General features: G+C 36.6%; 1 pseudogene across 1 annotated transcript; it reads right to left on the bottom strand.

Moving 5' to 3' along the window:
- Nucleotides 1–9,132: 9,132 nt before the first annotated feature.
- On the bottom strand, nt 9,133–10,118 carry LOC308561802 (glyceraldehyde-3-phosphate dehydrogenase pseudogene; annotated as a pseudogene). The gene has a single exon. The product of its transcript is annotated as a glyceraldehyde-3-phosphate dehydrogenase pseudogene (transcript).
- Between the last annotated feature and the right edge of the window lie 1,608 nt (nt 10,119–11,726).

Raw genomic sequence — 11,726 nt, 5'->3', positions numbered from 1 at the left:
ACAATTCGTTCATCAGTGTGACAGCGAAGTAAGATTTATTTAATTCAATGCTGATTTCTAAATATTTCTGTGATGGAATGTTTCTTGAAAGCTCTGATATATTTGAAATGAACTTTTGTGTCCAATTTCTATAGTCCATGGATGATAAACCAGGTTTTACCCTCAGTGGCTTTGTTTTTCTTTATTTTCAGTTTGAGAAGTTTTAAAGGCAAATAGATAATTGGATGCACAGGGATGAAGCCAGTCTGTTTTGCAAAAGGTAGCACCCTCAATGCTTATGTGCCCTTTAAATAACTTGATTTCTTCTTCTACCAGTAAGAGTCATTTAAAGCTGGGTATTTAGTTACAATGAATATCCTTGACTCAGAGATTTGTATATCTTTGCTTTTTTTCTATTACATTTTTTAAAAAAATGACAGTCTTTGAGTATGTGTGAGCATGCTTGTAGGCAGGTAATTGTGTTTGTAAGTGAAGGGGTATGTAAGAGAGTGAGTGGGTGTGAAAGTATATTTGTTGGGAGAAGAGAGTGTGTGCTCATGTTAGATTGACTGGGATATAGAGATCAGTGGGACTAATAAGCACTTAATGAACTCACAAAACTAATAAGAAGTTTATATTTAAAGAATAGCTTTTTAAAAAAGACACTCAATGAGATTTTTGTAATATTATTTAGGAAGTATTTTACATGAAATAATAAAGTCAATGGTGTTCAAAGAAAAATAGCTATTCTACCAGGATTTATATTTTGACAAGTTATAGTTTAAATACAGTTTAATAATTATTTGAGAATAAATTGCACTAATAAAGAATCAATAATAAGAGCAGAAAATAAAAGGGTCATGAGATTATCCATCAATTACCTAATTCCTTTAAGGCTTAACTACAATATAACAAAACTATTCCATGAAAGATATGGGATTTTTTTTCTAGTGCTTTCTACTCAAACCACTCTCTTGAACATTAAAACATTTTAGAAAAAATCTTGTTAATTTAGTGTCCTAAAATAGGAAAGAAATATCAAGATTTAAGTCAGGCCTGATATAAGAAAGATAAAAACAAAGTGGTCCACAAATAAATGCCTAGTTTAACAAGAAGCGCTTTATCAAATAGTATAATAAAATGAAGTATATTCTGCTGTACACTGTGGACAAAGCCTTTTGAATGGAGTAGATATGGACCCTGAGAATGAAAAACCAAGAGGGAAAAATGAGTCATAGGCCCACATAGAAATTTACATACAATTGACGGCAGGTCCTGTTAAGCTGGCATTCATATTTGATGACAAAACTTTATTTTAAATTAATCCCTATTTTAATTTGAATGCCCATTTCATTTATTATAAACAGTAGCATTCTTTTTACTATAAAGATGAACTTTAACTTGCTCTTTCTTCAGTGTAATATCCAGGTTGAAAAATTATAATTTTCTCTCCTGACAATGCTTTTTTCAGGGTACATATTTTCTCTACGTTGTCAAAACACATGCATGGCATTCAATCTGCTTTAGAAAAGTACCTTTCACCTCTGTTTCAGATGCCTCTCTGGAGTCCTCTAATGGTTCCTCCCTTCATGCACTTATGCATACATGCCTATATTTTCTATAAAATGATTCCAGATTTAACTCCCGTATTTGATTAGTCTGAGTGAATATTTTCTTGAGATGCCATAAATTCCAGAGCAGAAACTTCAGTTTGTTGATATAGTTTTACAAATTATTGGCATCTTTACAACATAGTGTCTAGGAACACAGATGCCTTCTCCATTATTAGGGTGTTCATTTATATCCTTCAGCAAAGTTTAATAGTTATCCTCATTTAGGTCCTGCACATTTACTGTTTACTTCCTTAGATATTATATAATTTTTGCTGCTATTATGAATAAACCTTTCCATTCATTCATTTTTATAATTGATTTTTTTGTTGCTGTGTTGGAGAATTCTTGCATTTGTGCTTGGTTGGTTGACTTTATGTTCAGCTACCTTACATGTTTATCTTAATTATTTTATTAGAACTGGATTTTTAAAAATTTATTTCCTTATACTTCAATAATTTTAGCAAACCATTATCATTAAATCTACAGATCAACACCTTTTTCAAAAAGGGAGTGACAGAACTTAGACTACTTTTCTGGCTCCAAATACAGAGCTCTTTCCACAGTAAAATTTTCTTAGCAAGATAAGTTGGTTTAAAATAATTTCTTTTTATTAAAATAGTTTCCAATCCAAGGAAAAGCCAGTTTTTGTCCAAGGAGAATCTGGTCTTTCTAGAGCTATAAAACTAGGGTTCAATACTGCAGCATCACTAGAGAACTTAGCTGGTACTCAAAGGGAATCTATAGTGGATGCTGTGGTTCAACAGTGTATTCCCCCCATCAAGCATAGGGCTCATTTTCCCATCTACTTAGAATGTTGGTTGCTGAAAACTCACAGCCAAATCACTCCAGGAACTGGCCTCCACTGAAGGAAAATGGTTTCCTTAAAGTTATGTTCCCACCCTAAAGGAAGCCAGCATTCCACAGCTGATCAATGTAGGAACCCCACACAGTCCCACAGGCTGGGACTCTTTACCTAATTTAGGAAACTCTAAAAGAACACCCCAGATCCAAAGCTCCTTGAGGAACTGGCTGAGGTCTCTGTTTTATCTGCCATATAGCTCAACTTCATCCTCTGTTCCAATATTGAATACTTTACTTTATGACATGTGTATCTGGAGAAGCTCAAGATAACTGCTGACTTACTGTAATGACATATGCTGGCATGAAAACCCTAATGTAGATATTTCTAAAACACTAGACAGTAAGAATCACAGTAATTTTGTGGCTTCCACCAAGGATCCATTTAGGAGTGGTGTATACCTACTAATGCAGAGATGAAATATCCACTGGTATATCAATATATTAATTTGACTTTTGCCAGAACTGGGAGAGGTTATTCTCCTTATTGGCCATGCAGACATGCTTCTAAGTAATTTAAGGAAATCTAAATTTTTCAATATATACTACTGATGATTCAATTTGAACGTAAATACATGCTCATAAAATAGAGTCATGGTGCTGTGGACTGAATTGTGTCCCTCAAAATTTGTAAACTGAAGCCCCAAACCACAATGTGATGGTGGTATTTGTAGATGGGGCCTTGGGGGAATAATAAGGTTTAAATGAGGTCATGATGAGATTGTGCCCTTATAAGAGACATCAGAAAGCTTGATGTCTCTTTCTTTATACACAGGCACCAAGGGAAGGCCATATACTTCTGGACCTAGGGATTGTTGTGAGCTCAAGGGAAAATCAGCCAGATAATGTATATCTTTCCTTACCTAACGTTTGCTTTGTTGCACAGGAATCAGGTGATGAAAGTCACCAAAGCCTTTAAAGAGTATCTTATCCATAGAGCACCAAGAGAACATTAAATATATAGTCACTGTAAAAAAATTCAATAATTCACTCTATCTTTCATGATTAATTTGAAAAAAATAAATTATTATTACTCAAAAAATAAAATGTGAGCCCAGCTGATATGGCTCAGTGGTTGAGCATCAACTTACAAACCAGGAGATCACAGTTCGATTCCCGGTCAGGGCACATGCCCAGGTTGCAGCTTGATCCCCAGGATGGGGCATGTAGGAGGCAGCTGATCAGTGATGACTCTCTCACCATTGATGTTTCTATCTCTATCTCTTTCTCTTCCTCTCCCTTCCTCTCTCTGAAATCGATAAAGATATATATTTTTTTAAAGTTTAAATATTATATCACATTGGTAGATATTATATTAATATACAATGAACTTATAAGGGACAGAGAGAGAGATGATATCCTAAACAGTTTTTTGAAATCTCTGAGAATTACTATTGTTTCCCTACCATGCTAATTATATTTTCTCTAATGAGAGGGGTTTTTTGTTTGTTCATTTGTTTTTGGCAGAATTTATTAGAAGTAGGACATATCCACACCTAATTAAAATCATTTTATCTAATTTTTAGAATCCCTGATTTTTTTGCCTGGAAACAAAAGCCAGTATAGACAATACTCGTTCCTCATTCTGTCAATCAGATTTCAGTAATTAATTTAAGTTGTGAAAATTTTGTTACAGTTATCAGTGCCACTGTCTTCAGAATTATGAAATCAGGTAGCAGCAATCTAATTATTAGAGCTTCATAAACTATGAAGGTGCTGATCCTAGTTGCTGGTTTTGATTTTCTTTATTTAAAGAACTCTTCCTATGCCTATATTTAGGCTAAAATTTAAGTACTCCCATCTTATAGAGGAAAGTGGAACAAACAGTCTGTACATTATTCACTATTACTTAGAAAGTCTTTTGTTGCTTTTGAATTACTGTTTTATATTGATATGAGTTACTACTTTATATTTTGAAGTATAAATAGGTTACAAGAGTGAATTCAGCAGAATTTCATCTCCCCCCCCCCCCCCAAATGTGAGCATTATGCTAAAACCAATGGATGGATCTAGAGGGTATTATGCTACGTGAAATAAGTCAAACAGAGAGATAAATACTGCAGTTTCACTTATATGTTGAAACAAACAAAACAAAACAAAGACAGACTCATAGAAACAGAGATGGAGGAATGGTGTCCAGAGAGGAGGGTGGAGGAAAATGGGTGAAAAGGGGAAGAATAGTGTCAATAGCATTCTGATAAATTTACATGGTGAGAGATGATTACTAGAATTAGTGAGGCGATCACCCTGTAAGGTATAAAAATGTCAAATCATCATATCGTACAACTGGAATTAATATAACCAATATAAGATTGTATAACAACTATACTTTTAAAAAAATCAAATAGATAGCAAGCAGACAGCTCTGGTTGCGGGGGACTTAGGGCTGGATTGAGCAAAAAAGTTAAAAAAAAAAAAGAGAGAACTCAGGAACATGGACAACAGTGTGGTGATGGTAGGGGTGGGGGAATGGAGGTGGAATAAGGCATAGAGGGGATAAATGGTGTTAAAAAATAAAATAAAAATAATAAATACATACATAAATACGTAGAACCAATGGGCATGATCCATACATGTAAAGGCTACACCAGGGAGTTTTCTAGTGGAGAAATTGCGTATATCTTATTTGGGGTGGTGGTTAGTCAGATGTGTCAAAGGTCATACTTTCTCAAATGGAACACTTAGATCTGTGCTTTTTATATATAAATTGTACTTCAATGTATAAATCTGTACAAAGCCACTGACAAAGTTAACTAGCAAGGGAGCCAATGCAGTGAAATGAAAGAAGGAGATACCCTATCCCTGGTTTTGACTCCAACTTGCTTAGTAAAGCTCAGTTACTTTTCTGGACCTTAGTTTTCTTACCATAATATGGAAATCATTTGATCTTTTGGACTAACACCTATATAAATAAGTGTACTGGCATACCTCAAAGATATTGAGGGTTTGGTTCCAGACCACTGCAATAAAGTGAATACTGCAAGAAAGCAAGTTGTAATCTCTTTGTTGTTAGAGGGTCTTGCCTTCAATTTGTAAAAATCACACCTGTGAAGCACAATAAGGCAAAGCACAATAAAACAAGATAGGATTGTTTATATAAATTCAATTGTGATTATGTGTCCAGAGAGAATGCTGCCAAAAATAGGAGAGGCACAATTCAAACTAAGAGGAAGAAAGAAATTCTTGCCAAAAAAGAAAACACACAAAAACAAGGTTCATTTAAATCAGATAAGGAAACAGCACTTATTCTAAGACATTTATTCAAATATCAACTCTACTTGAAACATAGAATATAGGGGGAAAAGTACTTGAAAGTCAGAGAAAGACTTCATTCCTGCTCTTGTTTTTAAAGGGGAGAAAAAGTTGACTTGGCTAATGTTAAAAGAGAAACTAAAGCATATTAAAATTTTTGGAAGTTTCTTTGAGCAAAAATCAATTTGAATTGGGTAGCATCTAATCTAGCAGACAGAAAAAAGCTCCAAGGAGCTATAAAATAATGAAAGACTTTTATAGACAGAAGGGAGCAGAAACAAGGAAGTTATACTAGGCAAAAAGCGAGCTGGTTATTACAAGGTTACATTCCTTTAGACTTTAGAGGATGGCAGGCAGATTACCTAACTAGTCTGATCAGGCAATTCCTGTTGACTGGTTTAAGATTCCATTTCTGGGAGAACTGAAACTTGTAAATACATTAGGCCTCAGTTTGGTTAGTTTAAGTGACACCACCTGGGGCCTGTTGTCTTGTTTATTTAAGAGTAATTAAAAACCAGTCACCTTAACTTTGATAACCTGCAAACTGATCAGAGTACATCTTGAAACAATCAACTTATAATAGTCTAGATGAGCAATTTTCTACCTGTGTGCTGCAAGAATTTTTAAAACATGTAATATCTGACTATTTAGTCACAGGCACTGACCTCTTTTCCCTTAGAAGGTCAAATAAAAATGACAATATCCAACACAACAATAGCCATCTGGTGTGAATGCCTTCTTGAACCTTAAACATATAGGTCATATAGAAGAGTTGGTTCTTATTGGTTATGTCACATAATAAGGTTGCATCTGATGGGTTAATTCTTGTTACCAGAAATCCATATATATAAGTATTGGTACCTGATATTTTCAAAAGTCAAAAAGGGTAGGTAATTAGTATTTTTTTGTGAATCAATTAAAATTATACCTTTTTTGTCAGATTAGCAAAGTATATTTTTTGGTGTGCGACAGAATTTTAGTAACTAGTTTCTGTGTGCCACGAGATTAAAGAGGTTGAAAATTGCTAGTCTAGATGAACACAAGGCACTGGGTAGAAAACCCACTTGAATGTGTGAAACGTAAGCCATGCCAGACAAATTTTGTCTTTCTATAATTAACTTGCCACAGTGCTGAGTAACTGGCCGTAGAACTTAACATGTTTATGTAGGTGTGTATCTGGCTAAATTACACTTACAGAATTGTTATTAGAAAATTGGCGGAAGGTGAGCACTAATGGTGATGGACATATTAACTGATGCCTCAACATGTTTGATTTTCAGCCTATTATTAGCATCAACTGATGACATAAAGAATGTTTTTAAAAACATATTTCAAACATTAGGGATTGTGAATATTAGCGGATTAACCATGGTCTGATATTGGCAGTGAAAACAAACAAAAAATGCTGACCCCTTTATGATTTTTCAGACTCATGAATCAGAGAAAGTGGTTGAAAATACAGTCTTTACTTGAGATAGCTGTGAGAGAAGTAATGCTGCTGGAGATAGATGGGTTTCTGTTAGAGAGGCAGAAGTCCAAAATCCACGTGACCTAATATGCTGTAGAAAAGAATCTGGTCCAGAGACTATTGGATACTCTTGAGAGGAGGGGTGTTAGTACGATATTGCTCTAAAATGGGGTAAAACTATTAGGCTTAGATAGAAATAAAAGTACAAAAGTGATCTATTGTTTTGAGAATCAGCTGCTTCACTGGTTAAGTCATAACAACTATAAGAATTTCTAAATTAAAACTTTTTTTATCATGAGTTGCCTCCCAAATTTTAATATCTATAAATGTCAGAATAGCCTGCATATTTGTAAAACGGACAGGTTTCTTGGTCCTACTTCAATTTTACTGCTTCAAAACATCTGAGAATATAGTGTTTAAAACCATATTCCATAGGTGATTCCTGAAAAACCAATACAGAGGGAGACTAAAGGTAGTCTGGGATGGGCGGAGTGACAGGTTTCTTATAGTAAAGAGGGCTGCAGAGCATGCTACATCTAGCCAGGCTTAGTGCTGTGACATTACTCTGAGTGCCATTACTGTTAGCTCTCTAGTGCACATCCAAACAAAGTAAACTGGCTTCAACAATAGTGGAGAAGAGGAGAATGGATAGCTAAGTTGTGCCTTCTTCAACTAATAGAATAGCAAAGATAGATAAAAATGAAGGAAATGTACCTACACACAACACGATCTTACAAACACAATGGTGAGTGAACAAAAGATACATGAAAGAGCACATGATGTACCATTTTGACACATAAATTTTTTTTCAAAAACACAAAATCAATTTGTAGTAATTAGGGATTCATATTTACATGGTAAATCTAATAACGGGAAGCAAGAAAGTGATTATAACAGTCAAGACTATGGCTACAGGTTGGGGACGGTGGGAGCACATGTTTCGGATGTTACACGAAGGGCCTTCTGGTTTGGTCAGAGTTCCATTTTTTTAACATATGTGGTGGCATACTGGTACTCACTGTGTGATAAAAACATTAAGCAAGGGGGAAAAAAACAGTGGAGATATTTCCACAAGTCAGTCACACTAGTGAGAATACTGAACATAGTTTTAGCTACTGTTGGATCTTCCAACAAGATGAAAAGTCAGCCTAAAATCAACCTAACTTATGAAAACTGGAGCCTATTGGATAAAAAGAGATTTCTTTAGGTGATAACACATTGACTGCATGTATTTGAATTCCTCCCTCCACCCCCATCACATATAGTGGCTTATTAATGCTTATGTTTTCATATGCCTATTTCAATTATATATGTCTATACATATGGAATATATGACATATTTATGGCAAAACAAAAAAATACTCTCCATAATATCCATCCATTAGGGAATATCACATAAAGACATCTGTTTACACAAGCCGTGACTCTTCATATAGATTTATAGGATCCAAAATGCTTATGAAATTATGTGCTGAATTACAGGTGAAGGAACAGCTGCCACTAAAGGGGGAAAATAGGCTTGTACATTTATAGAACAGAAGCTGACAGAACCTTTTAGAAGGTTTGAAAGTGTCCAGTAGACTTTTTAATTAAAAAATTGTGCTTGCCTTTGCACTTCTATGTTCCAAAAAGAACTAATACAGTTAAGAGCTGAAATAGTGTAATCCACTCTTGGCAAGATTTACAACCAATTTTTGAGAACTTAGAAGCTCAAGTGTTTTAGTCAAGCAGCATACTGAAACTTTGAACACTGATGTCAGCTTTTTGTTGTTGTTTTTTGGCTGTATACAGAAAACTTTATTGATGGTGCCTGACAAGATAGGACTTCCTAAGTCCCTCCCCTTCTTCAGGGGGTCTGACATGAGAACTGTGGGGGTCAGAAGATTCTCAGTGTGTTGGGGGATCGACTTGAAGCAAGGGTTCCCCAGCAGCAGAAGGTCTCTCTTCCTCTTGCTGGGGCTTTTACTCATTGGAGGCCATGTGGACCATAAGGTCCACCACCCTATGGCTATAGCCAAATTCCTTGTCATACTAGGAAATGAGCTCAGCAAAGTAGTTACTGAGGGCAATGCCAGCCCCAGCACCAAAGATGAAGGAAAGGGTGTCACTGTTAGAATCACAGGAGACAACCTGGTCCTCAGTATAGCCCAGGATGCCCTTGAGGAGGCCCTCTGATGCCTGCTTTACTAACTTCTTGATGTCATCATATTCGGCAGCTTTCTCTAGACAGCACATTAGACCCACAACCAACACATTGAGGGTGGGGACACAGAAGGCCACACCAGTGAGCTTCCCATCCAGCTCAGGGATGACCTTGCCCACAGCCTTGGCAGTGTTAAGTATAAGCAGGGATGGTGTTCTGGGCAGCCTCTCAGCCCAGAGGGTTCCACAGCTTCCTAGAGGGGCTATCCATGGTCTTCTGGGTGGCAGTGATGGCATGGACTGTGGTCATGAGTGCCTCCACAATGCCAGTGTTGTTATGGATGACCTTGGCCATGGAGAGGCCAAGCAGATGGTGGTACAGCAGGTACTGCTGACAATCTTGAGGGAGTTGTCATACTTGTCATGGTTCACACCCATCACAAACATGGGGCATCTGCAGGAGGGGCAGAGATGATTCCTCTTGTGGCTCCACCCTTCAGGTGAGCCCCAGCCTTCTCCAAGGCAGTGAAAACACCAGTGGACTCCACAGCACACTGAGCACCAGCATCACTCCCTTTGGGATTGGTGGGATGTCACTCCTGGAAGATGGAGAGGGACTTTCCATTGAGGACAAGCTTCCCTTTGTCAGTCTTGGCTGTGCCTATGAATTTGCCATGAGTAGAATTATACTGGAATGTGTAGACCATGTAATTGAGGTCAATGAAGGGGTCATTGCCAGAGTTAAAAGCAGCCCTAGTGACCAGGTGCTCAATGTGACCAAACCCGTTAACTCCAACCTTCACCATCATATCTCAGGTTTATGGCTGGCACTGAGCAGAAAGATGCCACTATCTGTCAAACAGGAGGAGCAGAGAGCCTGACCTCAGCTTTCAGGTTTAGTTATGGGTAAGTGAAGTACTAGTGGGTATAAGTAATTATCATACATGGATATCATTTATGTGATATATCCTAAATGTAAGGAAACTACCAATAAGAATAAAGAATAAGAAAAATTTTGTGTGCTGATCAGACACAGACATCAACCCAAACACAGACATTAAGCGCTATTCAAGAATCACAGCTTGGGTGTAAGAACATGAATCTAGGGAACTAAGAGAAAACAAAGCTATGAGGTTATATCAAGGAACACATGCGCTAAGATCTGAAAACAGCCCAAGTGCCCATCAGTAGATGAGTGGATAAAAAAGCTGTGGGACATTTACACCATGGACTACTACGCAGCTGTAAAGAAGTAGGATCTCGTACCCTTTGGGACAGTATGGATGGACCTGGAGAATATTATGCTAAGTGAAATAAGCCAGGCAGAGAAAGATAAACATCACATGATCTCACTTATATGTGGAATCTAAAGAACTTAATAAACTGATGAACAGAATAGATTCAATGCCATGGAAGCACGGATCAGACTGACGAATGTCAGAGGGATGGAGGAGGGCAGGTGGGTGGAGGGGGAGAGAGTAACCAAAGAATTTATATGCATATATACACAACCCAAGGACATGGACAATGGTGTGGAGAGGGACTGGGGAGGGGGATGGGATGGGGTGGAACGGGTCATTGGGGAGAAAAAGGGGCATCTGTAATATTTTAAACAAAAACAAACAAAACAAACAAGAAACACATGCTACAGTGTGGGGAATATAATTAATAATATTGTAATAACTCTATATGGTGTCATATGGGTACTAGACTTATTAGGATCACTGCGTAGGGTATATAAATGTCTAATCACTATGTTATACACCAGAAACTAATAGAATATCGTATGTCTACTGTAACTGGAAAATAAATTAATTTAAAAAATGAACACATGCTATGAAGACTGTGTTCTGGAGTGCCATTTGTGCCTTAACTGGATTATCTAAAACAATCCTGCGTTATACCTAATTGCAACCCAGCAGCTCAAAAGAAAAGAGCATTGGACACAGCATCTGTCCTCTAGCATTAAAATGATCCTCTATTGTGTTGTCTTCGGTTGGATAAAATAGGGACCCAAACCATTTTGGGTTTCCACACAGCCTCTGAAGTAAGCATTGATATTTATTGTTTTAAACAATTTAAAGACTAAGTAATATACACATAAATGCATTACTTATAAAAAAGCTTAAAATATTTGTTCTGGCAGATGTAAATGAATTGGACACTTAATCTTCCTCCAATTACCCCAGTTTCTTTCTCTTTTCAAAATTTAGTTACAACATGAAATTTTAAAAATATTCTTCAGGTATAATGGTGGTAACTCTCACTTTCCAAACCTACACTTGAAAATAACATCTTATATTATATTCTTTAGTAGTGTTTTCAAATGGATACATATTTGCTTTTAGTTGTTTCTGTTCTCTGAGATCTTCCTATTGAAAATATGTTTGACATGTTGTTCCCGAGGTAATTTT

Source organism: Miniopterus schreibersii (assembly GCF_964146895.1).
Source record: "Miniopterus schreibersii genome assembly, chromosome: 9".
Classification (NCBI taxonomy): Eukaryota; Metazoa; Chordata; class Mammalia; order Chiroptera; family Miniopteridae; genus Miniopterus; species Miniopterus schreibersii.
Note: the sequence above shows the minus strand (reverse complement) of the source record. Positions and strands in the feature narration are given on the sequence as shown.